This window comes from Mauremys mutica, chromosome 4 (genome assembly GCF_020497125.1).
Source record: "Mauremys mutica isolate MM-2020 ecotype Southern chromosome 4, ASM2049712v1, whole genome shotgun sequence".
Taxonomy (NCBI): domain Eukaryota; kingdom Metazoa; phylum Chordata; order Testudines; family Geoemydidae; genus Mauremys; species Mauremys mutica.
The window spans coordinates 92689128-92705733 of NC_059075.1; the positions used below are offsets into that span (position 1 = coordinate 92689128).

At 42.4% G+C, this 16606-nt stretch overlaps 1 protein-coding gene across 4 annotated transcripts in view; it reads left to right on the plus strand.

The window, feature by feature from the left end:
• HIPK3 (homeodomain interacting protein kinase 3) overlaps positions 1-16606 on the plus strand; it is a 162009-nt gene that overhangs the window by 41698 nt on the left and 103705 nt on the right. The gene's annotated exons all lie outside the window — the stretch shown is intronic.

Sequence of the window (16606 nt, forward strand, 5' to 3'; positions counted from 1 at the left end):
CCTGTGTTGGCAAATTGCATTTCCACAAGCTTGATGTGACAAGGTTTATAGGTTTTTATCTGGAGTGTATTAGAGCCCTTAGATTGTCGTCCTCCCTCCTTCCCTGCTCTCTTTCACTTCAACCCAATGCAGTAGTTTCTGCTATTAATCAGCGAACCTGGTGTAAATGACTACCTGTCTTTGTTTCTCACTGTTACAGTTTGACAGGTCTGTAGCTTGAAGGTCATGTCATTTGGGGCAGAGCAGCTTGGGTGGCTAGTCAGGACTGTTTCTATCCAGGAGATGAGCCAAGCAGCTTCATGGTTATATCTGTATATGCTTATAAAGAATTATTGCTTAGATTAGTAATCTAAGCAAGAATCCAGGTTTGATATTGGTATTACAGAACATATTCCACCTTGAGGGATGCTCAAATTCTTCCAACACCAAACACCTTTTAGATGTATCTAAAGGTAGAGCAAGAATGTGGGTGGTGGGCACATGTTGAGAAGTGGGATAGTAGCGAAATGGAGCTGAGTTATATGAGAGCGCATGGAGAAATGAAGTTTGAAGTGGGGGTGCACTGAGGACCTAAACTGAGAGAAGCAGAGCAGAGAGGAGCTCTGTCCTTATGAATTTGAGGTGGTTCACCAAAGATCTCTGCTGGTGTGATGAACTGGAATGAAGTACTACTTCAGCTTGAGGCTTCCCCTGCCAATACATGTATACCTTCAACATTCCCTCCCATCCACTCCTCATTCCTGCTCAGGTCCCCAGGTTTACTGTACATGGCTGCTCATCCTGTCCACTTTGACTCCCTATGGTGTTGCTGGGGTTTGGGCAGCTGTGGTGTTGGTGGGTGGAGTTACTGTGGGTGTGGAGGACAGGGACAGAAAGTGGGGATGTACGGGGGCAGGGATCCATCCATGCCGTTCCCCCCTTCAGTTCTGGAAGAAGTATTCATCCTCTTCACATGTAGTCCACAGGTTGTTCACCAGTGGTAAAAGGGGTCTGGTGACAAGGGGAGTCTAAAGTCTTCATAGGCATCTGTGGCTCCTAGCTTCTCCATGTGGGGAAGTCTTTCAAGCACTGGTGCTTTATGCTGAGGCACTTTGCTACTGCCTGAGTTTGCCAAGGAGCCAAGGCAGCAGTGCTTTTGGAGCCCTTCACGTACTGATTTGTCAGTGCAAAGAGACAGAGATCCCTTTCTACACCAGCTTTGTCTCATTCCCAGCTTAGGGCCCCCACATCCTTCAGACTCTCACTCCTATCCCGATATGACTCAACAAGCTATGTGCAGAGCACAGCTGGTGAGCTAGCAAGACTAAGGGCTTGTTTACCCTGGCAATTAACAACGCTACAACTTTCTCACTTGGGTGTGAAAAAACACCCCCCTGAGCGCAGCAAGTTGCAGCTCTGTAAAGCACCAGTGTAAACAGTACCCCAGCGCTGGCAGCTGCCCCCCTCTTTGAGGTGGATTTTTTAGAGAGCTGGGAGAGCTCTTTCCCAGCGCTGTGCTGCGACCACACAAGGCATGTTAAAGTGGTGCCAGTGTAGACTAGCCCATAGAGTGTTGAATCTGAGCAGGTCTGTGAGCAAATCTTAGTGAAACTCAGGTTATCCTGAATTAGGAAGACAACTTTTGTGCTTAATTTCGAAATTTCTAAGTGGCTGGTGTGACAGATTGTCAATGTCCTGCAATACTTTGAATGAACTTTATTAAATTGTTGTACCCTATTGAAGTAGGGTTAATATCTTTGTGGTACATTGTATCAAATGCAACCTGTATATGTTGTTGTGACATTATTTGTACCTTCTTTAGTAGAAAAGAGGGAAGTTCTTCCTCTGTTATCATCCCTTTGAAGCCACCCCACTGGAGAGGCAAGCATATACTAGTTCAAATTAGATTTTCCATGGACCAAAAGACAAAGAAAGGTTTTTTTGATAAATAATCTGGCTCCAAACTGGCTGATGGCTCTTTTTCCTGATCCAGCAAATGGACAGGACCTCTGGTACATGGAGGACCCCAATCCTTGTTCTGAGCTGGAGCTGTGATGAACTTGTGACTGCAAAGGAATCCACTTCAGTGAGGCATTGAAGGACTGCTCCTGCCAGAATCTATATTAGAGTTGGGGTTAATTCTGGTAAGCTTATTAACAAGCGTGTAGGTTTTTATTGTTTTTAATATGTTTTCTCTCTTTTTTCCCCTTAAGAATAAAGTAGTCTTGCATAGGACATGCTGTGTGGTTTTACCTGTATAACTAGCAATTACACCTGTTAACCGCCTCTGAAGAGAAAGAAAGCAGTGTCCTAAGGCAACCAGTCTGTGCTGAGAAATACACAGTGAAAGCAGGGAACTGTGCAGCACAGAAATAACCGTGTCAGACAGGGGAGAGATGCATGTCTACACCCAAGAGAGGCAACAACTGAGGACCTGGAAGCCTTGTTTGGCCACCAAGGTGAAATACAAGTGCAGTGGCCCTGAACTATATTGACTGGTTTGTGATATTACCTATCTGGGTGAGAGAGAGAGGGAAGTTTCATGTTTGTGGGGACTCTAGTAGTTTAGGCAGAGGAACCGAAGAAATATAAGGGAAACATTAAAAAAGGGAACTCCTTTAAAATGTATAATTCGCAAAATTTAATAAATATTGTAGTAAAACTACCTAGAAAATTCTGTTGTCATGGGAATTAGTGTGCTGAATTTGCAGACTAAATTAAATCTCTAAATTGTGATACTGGGATTTTAGATTTGCTTTATGGCAATTGTTGCTACTGAAACCTCCATAGCTAGTTGAATACATTGAAATATATGTACATCCTCAGGTGCCTAATGGGAGCCGGATTTGGAGCTCTAGCTACTCCAGAAGGGATAAAATGAGAACTCAATTAAACAATAAAACTGTAGTATAACAAAGACATAGGCCCTTATTCAGCAAAACGTTAAGTAGGTGCTTAAATTGTAAGGGGTAGTGGCTCTCACTTTTTACTGGAATTAACACTAATACTCATGGGAGAATAGATTCTCTCCTAATATTTTAAAGAAATAAAGTAACAAAGCAGCATCACCACCTAACTGGTGGATGATCAAAGTCAAAATATCCTGTCCATCTATGGTGGATTGCAAAACAAACACAGTTCTTACATACAACACTTTTCTTGATTATCTCTGAGTGCTTATGGATCTGGGCCAGGGGTGGGCACACGTTTTGGCACGTTTTACACATTTGGGTATGGAAATTGTATGGTGGGCCATGAATTATCACGAAATTGGGGGTTCGGGTGTGGGAGGGGGTGAGGGTTACGGCTGGGGTGCGGGCTCTGGAGTGGAGATGGTGGGGTGCTGGAGGGTGCTCCGGGCTGCAACTGAGGGGTTTGGAGGGCAGGAGGGGGATCAGGGGTGCAGGTGGTGCTTACCTCAATCAGCTCTTGGAAGCAGTGGCATGTCCTCCCTCCGGCTTCTACACAGGGGAGCAGCTAGGTGGCTCTGCGCACTGCCCCATCCGTAGTCACCGCCCCATGGTTCCAGGCCAATGGGAGCTGCAGAGGTGGCACTTGGGGCAGGGGCAGCGTGCGGAGACCCTTGGCTGCTCCTATGCGTAGGAGCCGGAGGAGGGACATGCCTCTGCTTCCAGGAGCTGCGCAGAACCACAGCACATGCAGAGCGGGGCAAAATCCCAACCCTGCTCATCAGCTGGAGCAGGGCAAGCCCTGGACCCTGCTCCCCGGAGGGAGCTCAAGGGCCGGATTAAAACATCAGAAGGGCCGGATGTGGCCCCCGGGCTGTAGTTTGTTCACCCCTGATATAGGCCTTGAATCAGCAAAGTATTTAAGCTTGTGCATAGTCCTGTGTGTTCAAGAACCTTGGTGAATCAGTTTTATGGTGGTGACAGTGTTCTGTCTTCTGAGTATTTTCACAGTATGCTGTTGTGTTAGTTCCCTTGCTCAACACCACAAGGTTGGGCAAGGAAGGTTTCCTACAAGTGAAGAAAGTTTCATAGCCATGATACACTTAAAACCTGTTGTGAAAGGACTGAATGCCTTATATAAAATAAAGAATTTGTGTATTTTTATTAATATTTTACACTTCATAAGTAATATATTGGATCAAATTCTCTTTGTGATCTGTTCCATAATTTCAAGTTTTTGTATTGTGATAGGATTACAGTATTGTACCAAGCTATAACTTTCCATTATTAAGGTAGTTTAATTTTTACATGAATATGTGGTCATTTTAATAGAATCCAACAATCAAATTGTAACTTTCTTATGTACAGTTGTAGTTGAAAAGAAGCAAATCTCTGCTTTTCACATTTTTTTCCTTTTGAGACTTTCAGTAGAACTTCTGTGTGATTAGTGTAACAACTGTAGACATTTTTTAAATTGAATGTAAAGGTTTAAAAAAAAAAGTAAAAATATAAATTCAGAAGATACCATGGTCATATTAAAGGTATAAATTTCTGATCTCTAATACGGTGTTACATTGTAGGAGAGCCTCCTTTCAAATAAATGAAGTGAGGTGGTAGGCTAAGTCTTTTGAGGGAGAGTGGTTGGGTTTTTTTTGGTATTAACTGTTGGTCCAAAGTAGGTAAATGTGTAGGGGTTTAAAAGGATTGTTTACATTTCTGTTCCAAATATTTGTATCTTTACTCACGTCATTGTGTATTAGAAACAGTTGCTACATGAGCCTTTAAAACAAATGCACTGGACTATAGGCTGTTACTTCCTTGCTTTTGATAGTGTTGTATTACATTCTTTTGTCCTGTATGAACTTTCATTTGTATATCTGCTTTCTACTGGTAAAGGCATAGGTTTCGAATGAACAGATTTTATTTAATATACCTGTTGAAATAAAATACAGAAAAGGGATATTTTCCTGTTTGCCAGTGGCAATATAAAGGTCAGCAATTACAAATTGGCCTCCAAAAATGGATCTGTAGATTTAATAGAGGCAGCAATTTGCATACTCAGAGCCTGAAAAAACTGGGTGGTTATGTGTGGCATTCAGGGGCGGCTCCAGGCACCAGCATGCCAAGTGCGTGCCTGGGGCAGCAAGCCATGGGGGGGGGCGCTCTGCCGGTCGCCGCGAGGGCGGCAGGCAGGTTGCCTTCGGCGGCATGCCTGCAGAGGGTCCGCTGGTCCCGCAGCTTCAGCGGACCTCCCGCAGGCGTGCTGCCGAATCTGCGGGACTGGGGACCTCCTGCAGGCAAGCCGCCGAAGGCAGCCTGCCTGCCATGCTTGGGGCGGCAAAATACCTAGAGCTGCCCCGGTGGCATTTTTGGAGAAAAGTTGTCTCAAAATACCAACTTCAGCTTTTGTCAAATATGGCATAAACATAAATTAGAGACCTGGAGATGATTTCTTCTTGTAGCTGTGTACTAGATAACAAGTAAGATATTACTGTCCCTTTTTAAGAACTAAGTATATTGTCATGAGTGAAACTTCCTGATGCAATGAAAATTCTGTATACAATTTTTAATATCTGAACAGTTGTATTCCATTGTAATAATTATTAAAATAAATATTTTCTTACAGTAAACCCATTATGCTTTCCATAAATCAAAGCATAACTTTAGAGTTGCTATCAATTTTACAATTCATAAAATAAAACATTGCTATTTCTCATTTTTATCGGCTTCAGAAATGGTGTATGTATACAGTCAGAATGAATGATACAAATAAGAATACTTCTGAACAAAAATGAGGAAGTTAGTTGAACAGAATTTAAAGGGTACAGTGCCAAAAGTGAAATCTCTGCAAGCTGCATGGAAACTTTTAAAAGGCACCATAATAGAAGCTCAATTTAAATGTATACCCCAAATTAAAAAACACAGACGACCAAAAAACTGCCACCGTGGCTAAACAATAAAGTAAAGTAAGCAGTTAGAGGCAAAAAGACATAGTTGAAAAAGTGGAAGTTAAATCCTAGTGAGGAAAATAGAAATGAGCATAAACTCTGGCAAGTTAAATGTAAAAATATAATTAGGAAGGCCAAAAAAGAATTTGAAGAACAGCTAGCCAAAGATTCAAAGTAGCAGCAACAATTTTTTTGAAGTATATCAGAAGCAGGAACCTGCCAAACAAACCAGCGGGGTGATGCTAAAGGAGCACTCAAAGAGGACAAGGCTGTTTCAGAGAGACTAAATGAATTATTTGCATCGGTCTTCACAGCTGAGGATGAGAGGGAGATTCCCAAACCTTAGCCATTCTTTTTGGGTGACAAATCTGAGGAACTGTCCCAGATTGAGGTGTTGGTAGAGGAGGTTTTGGAACACATTGATAAATTAAACAGTAATAAGTCACCAGGACCAGATGGTATTCTGACGGAACTCAAATGTGAAATTGCAGAACTACTAACTGTGGTATGTAACCTATCATTTAAATCCACTTCTGTTCCAGATGACTGGAGGATTGCTAATGTGATGCCAATTTTTTAAAAAGGTTCCAGTGGCGATCCCAGCAATTATAGGCCAGAAAGCCGAACTTCAGTACTAGTCAAATTGGTTGAAACTATAGCAAAGAAAAGAATTATCAGACACATAGATGAACCTGATTTATTGGGGAAGAGTCAACTTGGTTTTTGTAAAGGGAAATCATGTCTCACCAATCCACTAGAATTCTTTGAGGGGGTCAACAAGCACATGGACAGTGGTGATCCAGTGGCTATAGTGTACTTACGTTTTCACAAAGCCTTCGGCAAGGTCCCTCACCAAAGGCTCTTAAGCAAAATAAGCTGTCGTGGGATAAGAGGGTAGGGCCTCTCATGGATCAGCATCTGGTTAAAAGATAGGACACAAAGGGTAGGAATAAACGGGCAGTTTTCAGAACGGAGAGAGGTAAATAGTGGTGTCCACCAAGGGTCTGTACTGGGACGTGCACTGTTCAACATATTCATAAATGATCTGGAACAAGGGGTAAAGAGTGAGGTGGCAAAATTTGCAGACGATACAAAACTACTCAAGATAGTTAAGTCTAAAGCAGACTGTGAAGAGTTACAAAGGGATCTCATTAAACTGTGTGGGCAACAAAATAGCAGATGAATTCAATGTTGATAAATGCAAAGTAATACACATTGGAAAACATAATCACAACTCTACATATAAAATGATGGAATCCAAATTAGCTGTTACAACTGAAGAAAGAGATCTTGGCTTCATTGTGGATAGTTCTCTGAAATCATCTGCTCAATGTGCAGCAGTAGTCAAAAAAGCCAACAGAATGTTGGGAATCATTAGGAAAGGGATAGATAATAAGACAGAAAATCTCATATTGTCTCTATATAAATCCCTAGTACGCCCATTTCTTGAATACTGCATGCAGATGTGGTTGCCACACCTCAAAAAAGATATATTGGAATTGGAAAAGGTTCAGAAAAGGGCAAGAAAAATGATTAGGGGTATGGAACGGCTTCTGTATGAGGAGAGATTAATAAGATTGGGACTCTTCATCTTGGAAAAGAGACAGCCAAGGGGGGATATGATAGAGGTCTATAAAAATCATGACTGGTGTGGAGAAAGTAAATAAGGAAGTGTTATTTACTCCTTCTCATAACACAAGAACTAGGGGGTCACCAAATGAAATTAATAGGCAGCAGGTTTAAAACAAAAGGAAGTATTTCTTCACACAATGCATAATCAACCTGTGGAACTCTTTGCAAGAGGATATTGTCAAGGCCAAGACCATAACAGGGTTCAAAAAAGAACTAAATTTCATGGTGGATAGGTCCATCAATGGCTATTAGCCTGGAGGGGCAGAGATGCAAAACCATGCTCTGAAGTGTCCCTAGCCTCTGTTTGCCAGATGCTGGCAATGGGCGATGGGATGGATCACTTGATGATGTTCATTACCTCTTAACCAGTTGGTATTGGCCACTATTGGAAGACAGTATATAGTAACTCCGCACTTAACGTCCTCTTGCTTAACCTTGTTTCGATCTAACGTCCCTGCTCAATTACAGAACATGCTCCATTTAAAGTTGTGTAATGCTTCGCAATAACGTCATTTGGCTGCCTGCTTTGTTCACAGCTGGCAGAACCCCTATTATCTCCCCTACACCCTCCCCCCCAGTGCCTCCCGGCTGCCGGCAGACCCCGCACATCAGCACCTTCCCCCTCCTCCCCCCGCTTCCTGTCCATGGCAATAAGCTGGCTTGTGGCGTTCAGGAGGGAGGGGGGAGGAGCGAGGAATCGGAGCACAGGCTTCCCCTCCCTACCCTGCCTCCTGAATGTTGCAGACCAGTTGATGGCCGCTGGCAGGAGGCAGGGGAGGGAGGGGGGGAGCCTGTGCGCCAAGTCCTCTCTCTTCCCCCTCCTGCCCCCAAACATCGCAAGCCAGCTGATTGCCGTGGGCAGGAGGGAGGGGGGAGAAGTGAGGATGCGTGCGGCGTAAAGGGGGAGGTGGTGGGGGAAGAGGAGGCAGGTGGGGGCTTGGGGGAAGGGGTGGCGTGGGTGGGCTGAGGGTTGAGCCCTTTGCCCCTGGTGCTTGCAGAGTAGGGGAAGCTGTCGCTGCTGCTGCACAACATGCTTCTCCTAGCCTATAGCACCTTCAGCCTCCTTGCTGCCTCAATGTCTCCAGTGCTAGTGGGCTGTGTCTGTGTGGAGTAAGGCAGAGGCACCTCCCAACTATAGTACTGTACTGTATGGCAAAAAAAAAAAATTCCCTGGATCCTAACCCTGCCCATTTACATTCATTCTTATGGGGAAATTGGATCCGCTTAACGTCGTTTCACTTAAAGTCGCATTTTTCAGGAACATAACTACAATGTTAAGTGAGGAGTTACTGTACAGGGCTAGATGGACCACTGGTCTGAACCAGTATGGCCAGTCTTACGAATGTTCAGTATACCATTTCAGAAGAATGAGTTACTCTTGTTCAACCTTTGATGGATATGTATTGCTGTCTGTTGTATCCAGTGATGATATCACAACAGCTTGTGTGTTCTCTTGTGGCTGTATAAACCAATCTGTGAGGAGCAAGGTTGTGAACAGATCTCATGTAGGAATGTGTAGGCTCTCACTGAAGACTTGGCATTATTCTTTGCCCTTTTATCAATCAGTTTTTCATGCCTGTCTTTCAATAAAGGCTGTTAACTCTTTGAGGCAGTGCTGTCCACTCAGGTCTGTCTTTTGCTCTGTTTTAGAAATTATCAATATTTATGCCTCATGAGTTAAGATTTGGCTTCTGGGTATCTTTGAAGCATTTACATTGCCTGCCCTTCCTGCGCTTTCTGAGTTTCAGCGCACCGTTGAGGACTTCTTTCAGGAGTCTATAATCATCCATTCTGATAAAATTACCTGTCCATCGAAGCTGAGCTTTGATAATCATTGCCTTGATGCTGGTTGTATTTTCTCTTTCAAGGATATTAACGTTTAACACTTTGTCTTGCTAGTGGACCTTCAGAATAGAGCAAAGACAGTAAAAGTACAAGTTGTTATGTCTAAGGTAAACTGTCTGTTTCACACTCATGTAAAAGGGATGCTCGCACTACTGCATTGTATATCACTTTTGTTGACAGTTTGATAGCATGCTGGTTGAAAGAACAGGAGTACTTGTGGCACCTTAGAGAGTAACAAATTTATTTGAGCATAAGCTTTTGTGGGCTACAGTTTATGCTCAAATAAATTTGTTAGTGTCTAAGGTGCCACAAGTACTCCTGTTCTTTTTGCGGATACAGACTAACACGGTTGCTACTCTGAAACATGCTGGTTGAGTATCCTATAGCAAAGTCTTCCAAAAGCCTGGCTTGCCTTTCATATTCTGTTTGATATTTCTTGATATTTTTTGATCCAGGCAACCATCACTTCAAATGGTACTGCCAAGGTGGTAAAGTTACTGATGATCTTTAGTTTCATTGATGGGGCTGTATGGATGAGGACTTCAGTGTTTTTTCAGTCTAATGGTGAATCCAAACTGTTTAGTTGCCTCAGAACCTGTGAAGGATAATCTGAAGTTCACTTTGACTAAGTAAAGCACAATATTTTGCAAAAAGAGCATCACATATGAGTTCCTCAAGGGCTTTTACCTTTGCAGTAAGATAGACATGATCTCTGCCAACAGATTATTATGCCTGCCAGAATTATTCTGTCTCCTGTAGGCTTTTTGCCTTACACTTCTTTTTTTCTGCACACTGCAGTCAGTTTTGAATCCTACTACTACTATTATTTACCTTCTTTCTAATCCAAATTTTAATTCTTCACAAGCAGGACTGAGCATAAGGAACAAAAATTGTTAATGCAAACTGCCCTTGCAATCAATCATATCCAGGTCAATTTGTGTTAATAATTAGGAAGCTGTTGTTTATCCTGGAGGTGAGAAAATGGAGACACAGTCCTTGTCTGATGTTGGAAATAGTGGTATGTTGTCACAGCAATAAAGGTGTGGAAAAAAGCAATTTTTGCTCTCTCATGACTTCTCGTCGCTATAGTCATGAGTTTAGGAATAGGAACACTAATTATCCAGGATTTTTAGTATTAAAATCAGAACTAAATTAGAATCTTCCTTTTCCCTTGATTAGTAGCCATATAGTGTGATCATATAGTGTATACAACTCCTGATTAAAAAAGAAACAATCACTTCAGGGATCCCAGACTATGGGGATTTATTTTACTATAAAATGAACTTTTTGGAGTGAAGAAGGCACATAGACAATACAAGGCACAGTCTTCTTAGAAGGGGAAGATATTTTGTCAGACTTCTTGGAGGCCCTCCCCCATCACACCAAAGTGAGAGATGTGACTAAATATTAGGGCTGTTGCGTAATTAAAGAATAATAGAATACCATTTATTTAAGTATTTTTGGATGTTGTCTATATTCTCAAATATATTGATTTCAATTATAACACAAAATACAAAGTGTACAGTGCTTACTTCATATTTATTTTTGATTATAAAGATTTGTACTGTAAAAAACAAAAGAAATAGTATATTTCAATTCACCTAATACAAGTACTGTAGTGCAATCTCTTTATCATGAAATTTGAACTTACCAATGTAAAATTACATACAAAAAAATTCATTCAAAAATAAAAAAATCTGAAATTTTAGAGTCTACAAGTCCACTCAATCCTATTGCTTGTTCAGCCAATCGCTAAGGCAAACAAGTTTGTTTACATTTTTGCAGGAGATAATGCTGCCTGCTTCTTATTTACAATGTCACCTGAAAGTGAGAACAGGTGTTCTCATAGTACTGTTGTAGCCAGTGTTACAAGATATTTACTTGCCAGATGCGCTAAAAATTCATATGTTCCTTCATGCTTCAAACACCATTTCAGAGGACATGGATCCATGCTGATGATGGGTTCTGCTCGATAACAGTCCAAAGCAGTGCAGCCCAACCAGTGTTCATTTTCATCAGATGCCACCAAAAGAAGGTTGTTTTTCTTTTTTGGTGGTTCAGGTTCTGTAGTTTCCACACTGAAGTGTTGTTCTTTTAAAGTTTCCCAGGTGCTCCACACTTTGTCCCGCTCAGATTTTAGAAGGCAGTTCAGATTTTTAAACCTTGGGTTGAGTGCTGTAGCTATGTTTAGAAATCTCACATTGGTACCTTCTTTGCATTTTGTCAGATCTGCAGCGAAAGTGTTCTTAAAATGAACAACATGTGCTGAGTCATCATCTGAGACTGCTTTAACATGACATATATGGCAGAATGCGGGTAAAACACTGAGCAGGAGACATACAGTTCTCCTCTAAGAAGTTCAGTCACAAATTTAATTAACACATTATTTTTTAATGAGTGTCATCAGCATGGAAGCATGTCCTCTGGAATGGTGGCCAAAGCACGAAGGGGCATAGGAATGTTTGTCATATCTGGCACATAAATACCTTGCAATGCCGGCTACAAAGATCCCATGCGAACACCTGTTCTCACTTTCAGGTGACATTGTAAATAAGAAATGGGCAGCATTATCTCCTGTAAATGTAAACAAACTTGTTTGCCTTAGCGATTAGCTGAATGAGAAGTAGGGCTGAGTGGGCTTGTAGGCTCTAAAATTTTGCTTTTTTTTTTGTTTTTGAGTGCAGCTATGTACCTTTTCAGGAGGCTGATTTGTCTTGCATACCCCAAGTTTCACCTCACTTACTAGCTTAGAAAATCAGACATAAAAATACAAAAGTGTCACAGTACACTATTGCTGAAAAATTACTTATTTTTCTCATTTTTACTATATACCGGTAATTATAAATCGCAACACCGAGGTTGAGAAAAACGGATGCATTATAAACAAGTCACTGTCTGTATGAAATTGTAGTTTGTAGTGACTTTGCAAGTGCATTTCACATAGCCTGTTGTAAATCTAGGCAAATATCTAGCTAAATTGATGTACCTTCTGGAAGACCTCAGACTCCTGAAAGGGTACAGTAGTCTCGAACGGTTGAGAACCACTGTTGTATGGCACCGAGCATGCTACTGACATATACAGTAATACATTTAATTTGTAAGCTCTTTGGGGACAGATTGTATCTTAATACGTGTTTCAGTACAGTGCATAGGCAAAATGGAGTCCTGATCCTGAGTGGGGCTTCTCGGCAGGACCGTAATACAAAAACAATGATGGTTTTAGTCTGATATGCTAACATTAGTAGAAATTCATGTTTTATTTGATCGTAGGATTCTGACACATCAATACACAAATTCTGAACTTACCATCTAGTTGAGAACCTGGTTGAGAACTACTGCTGTACAAGATAAAATATATACAGTCTGTGCCCTGATGAGTTTGAACAGTGCAGACCTAGAGTGGATGAGATGCTGGAAAACCCTAAAAAGGGAGTGACTAGGAGTCCTGGTTGACTCACTATTGGCAAGTGTCATTGAAGTGAGTCTTTAGGAGGGAATTGAATGGAAATGCTGCTGGCTTGGACTATATTTGGGACAGGATGGATTGATTTAAATTATTGGTTTTAATCATTATTTAAATCAGCAAGCAGGAAGCATTGATTCAAGTAATCAATTTTAATTTTGTTTTGCATTTGTATTACTTAGGTAGTTTCCTAAAGAGAGGTTCACTTCTCATTGGTTGGTAACCATTGTTACACTGAATCTGTTGCTTCCCTTTGCTACCTGGGAGGATACACTATATCTGTTCACATTTGTTTAAGCAATTATATCGCTTAATTTACATTGATTAAGATTATTAATTTTTACATTTTTTATTGTTAGCAAATAGTGAATGATGCATTTTTGTATTTACTATATTAATTTTTATTTGTATCCAGCACTATTTCCATGGAAATTAGAATTCAGTTAAAAATGTACAAAACCAGCATTTGTTTTTTTATTAGTTACATAAAATTACCTTAAATGTACCAGACATATATGGAAAAAAGTTTATCAAAACAAGTTTTGCATTTAAAAGAGATTGATTATACAAAAGTAGTATCCTCTGTAGTTAGTGAGTTGAATTGATTATTTCAGTTTACCATGTTCAAGATTTTAGAAATAGTAGATCTCATCGTTTCACACTTAGTTTTTGTTCACAGATTGGAAAAGAAAAATAAGCTTTCCTGTTTTTTTTTTTCAACTTCTAATCAGTTTCTCAACTTTGAATGAACTAATCATTGAACTGAATTAGTTGAATAAACACAAATGAAGGAAATAGTCCCTCTGCACCTGCACAAAAGGTTACTGTTGTGTAAAGCTGGTTTAGCACTTCAGCCAATTCTGCTTCTGTGTGCCTAGACCTTGACTTCCATCAGTTCAGTGGCTTGACTTTCTTTATAACTTTGGCAGCAAATGTGTACTGCTTAATATTTAATTTAATTTAAATAATTTAATAATTTATGGTAAGTTTAAACCTTAACAGATAGGTTGTCATACTTTAAAATTTAATTTTAAATAGGTTAATTTTTAAAAAAAAGACACAATTTAAATTTAAAAAATGTTATTTTAAACCCCACATTTATTTGTATCCACCCTGATTGAGGAAGGCATGTTATAAACAAGGAGGTTGTTGTGGAAGAAACAGATGAATGAGGCATTGAGGCTGGTATCCTTTACAGAGGAGAGGGGATGGTGTTCTGGGATGAATAAGAGATGAAGCTAGAGATATGGACTAGGATGGTATTATTTAAGGCAGGGGCAGGCAAACTTTTTGGACTGAGGGCCACATCAGGTTTCGGAAATTATATGGGGGGCTGGTTAGGGGAGGCTGTGCCTCCCCAAACAGCCAGGCTGGCCTGGCCCTGCCCCCTATCCAACCCCCCCTGCTTCTCGCTCCCTGACGGCCCCCCCGACTCCTGCCCCATCCAACCCCCCTGTTCCCTGACAGCCCCCCCAGGACCCCTCCCCCAACCACCCCCCCACTCCCTGTCCCCTGACAGCCCCCAGAACCCCCTCCCCTGACTGCCTCCCGTCACCCCATCCAACCCCTCGTCTCATTCCTGACTGCCCCCCTGGGGCCCCTGCCCCATCCAACCACCCCTTCTCCCTGTCCCCTGACTGCCCCCCGCCCCCCCATCCAACCCCTCCTCTCCTTTGCCCCCATTATAACCCCTGTTCCCTGCTCTCTGAGTGCCCTGAGCCCTATCCACACCCCTACTCCCTGACCACCACCCCAAACTCCCTTGCCCTCGATCCAACCCCCCTCCGTCTCCTTACCATGCTGCCTGGAGCACCGGGGGCTGGCGGTGCTACAGTGGCACTGCCCGGCTGGAGCCAGCCACACCATGACGCAGCACAGAGCACTGGGTCAGGCCGGGCTCTGCAGCTGCGCTGCCCCAGGAGCTTGCAGCCCCACAGCCCAGAGCATTGCGCCGGCAGCGCAGTGAGCTGAGGCTGCGGGGGAACAGAAGGGGAGGGGCCGGGGGCTAGCCTCCCGGGCCAGGAGTTCAGGCGCCGGGCAGGAGGGTCCCGCAGGCCGCATCCGGCCTGTGGGACATAGTTCGCCCACCTCCGATTTAGGGCCTTGAAAACAGGACAGATTTAACTTGATGCAGCGTATATGTAAATCAGATCTTTTTTCATTGTACAGTACTTTTGTATCTGTGTAAAGCTACCTCCCATGGAATTTCTTGGGAATGTTGGGTTATAAAATACATTTAAATGTTTTATATGCTGCTGTATTTTTAGGGTACACCTAAATAGATAGTACTGTAAGATTAATTAAATATTTTATCTACACAACAGATATCTGAGATTTTCTGTTTGGTATACAATCAATTTTCTGTGTACAGTTCAGAAGTATAGTAAGCATCTACATTTTGTAATAGGATTAGATGGTACATTTATAAATTATACATTGGTTTGAGAATATTTAATTTGTGTGTGTGTATATATATATATATATATATATATATATACACACACACAAATTAAATATTCTCAAATATATATATACACAGAGAGAGAGAGAGAGTGAGTGAGTGTATTGCAAGTCCTGGACACAAAGCCTATGTCTCACTTACTAGACACATCAAAAATAAGAAATCGTTTACAGCGAGTTGTGCAGGTCTTCATAATAGAATTCACCTCTTGTGTGCTCTGATAGAAATGATGTTAGCTGATCATCCCTCTTTCATATATGCTTTTATCATAGTGAAATGGTAGCAATGTTGACGTTTTAAATTAACCAGTTTCTGAGTTAATACTTCAGGATATTAGCAGCAGCGGCTCCAGGCACCAGCGCTCCAAGCGCATGCCTGGGGCGACAAGCCCCAGGGGGCACCCTACCGGACCCTGCGAGGGCGGCAGTCAGGCTGCCTGTGGCAGCACGCCTGCGGGAGGTCCGCCGGTCCCATGGATTCGGCGGCGTGTACGCCGAAGCCGCGGGACTGACGGACCTCCCACAGGCGTGCTGCCGCAGGCAGCCTGTCTGCTGTGCTTGGGGTGGCAAACAAGCTAGAGCTGTCCCTGGATATTAGGATATGCTCACACCCAGAGCTATTGTTGCTGGCTATCTGTAGACTCAGGCAGACATCACTGCATCAGATTGTTCTCTGCTCATAACTTGAAGATTATCTTCACAGCCATGAGAGCTAGGTTCTTTTAACTAAAGCTTAGATTCCGTAGTGCAAGAAGATTACCTTCCCCTTCCCAAAAAAGGATGGTGTTATTGAGCTGCTGCAAACCATCCCAGCGCCACCCTGTACAACCAGTCCAAAATGTACAGTAGCCATGACTCTAAACTCCTGAAATGTATACATTACACACACTGGCGGAGAATGGAGGCAATGTGAAACCAGGCTAAACCTTAATGGCGCTGCCGTCCCGTACAGTGGTGAACAGGGCCGAGCCTCATGGGACAGGAGCTGCAGCTTCAGGGTGTATGTGAGGCGGGCTCACTCTCTAACCTTGCTCCACACTGGGTTGGGATTAGGGTTGCAGTGCCAGGGCAGAGCATGCTGCCACATGTGGTCAGTGCCCCTTCAGAGTGGTGAGGAGGGAGAGGATACTGGCCTATGATGAATTTGGACTCTGAGTGGGTTGCCAAAATAGACAAAATGGAGTTGGTGGGTCGCCTTGGTGTAAAAAAAAATTGGGAACCACTTACTTGGGTAATTTAAGTATCAAACCATTTAATGGCAAACTGAAGTGGTTAATTTGAGTGTTCTAATTTCTCAGAGGAAGAAATTGCTACAAACTTTAAATTGTGGTTTGTTCTTTTTTCCCCCCCACCCCCCAACTTCCTTCTTC